At 32.2% G+C, this 614-nt stretch overlaps 1 protein-coding gene across 1 annotated transcript in view; it reads left to right on the forward strand.

The window, feature by feature from the left end:
- The window catches only part of LOC119591451 (keratin-associated protein 19-2-like), a gene marked incomplete at its 3' end in the record, with an annotated part of 2443 nt that overhangs the window by 1105 nt on the left and 724 nt on the right, over positions 1–614 (forward strand).

Genomic DNA, 614 nt, shown 5'->3' on the forward strand with positions numbered 1-614 from the left:
CACGTAAAAATTAGTACTTATAATTGCCTAAGCTAAGATTTAAGAATCAATTAATATCTATTGATTAAATCATACAACTTGCTAATTAATATATTTCTTTTTGAATTTTGATAATAACATACAAATGAACAATTATAATAAAGACATTTAGATTCAAGAGTCCTGCAAAGGGATATGGTGTGAAATATCTATTATTTGTAACTTGATATAAATACATATTTTTGTTTATTCGTCAGACTTGCGAATTCATAGATTCAGTCAAAGGATAAAACATTATTGCTTGTCTTTAGAAAATGAAGATTTTTCTCAGTTCTAAATCTCAGTGTTAATTTGCTCCTTTTCGCCTCAGCTGTCAGAAATTAGACCTCATTAGCAAGTGATGCCGATATATTACACGTCATTAAGCTGCTCTGATTTCGTTCTTGAATTCTAAAGCTCACTACGCTATTCGCAGCTTCTTGGTTCATGTAATGCGTATTGGACGATGGCAGTGCGTGTATCATATTGCTTGTTCTTAGTAGACTCATTGCGTAATGGGAACAGAAATTTTGCATCATGGATTAAACGAGCGATTGAAAGCGTCTAAATGCGTCTTTGATGAAAGCGGTTGAAGT

This window comes from Penaeus monodon, chromosome 28, assembly GCF_015228065.2.
Source record: "Penaeus monodon isolate SGIC_2016 chromosome 28, NSTDA_Pmon_1, whole genome shotgun sequence".
In the NCBI taxonomy this organism is placed as follows: Eukaryota; Metazoa; Arthropoda; class Malacostraca; order Decapoda; family Penaeidae; genus Penaeus; species Penaeus monodon.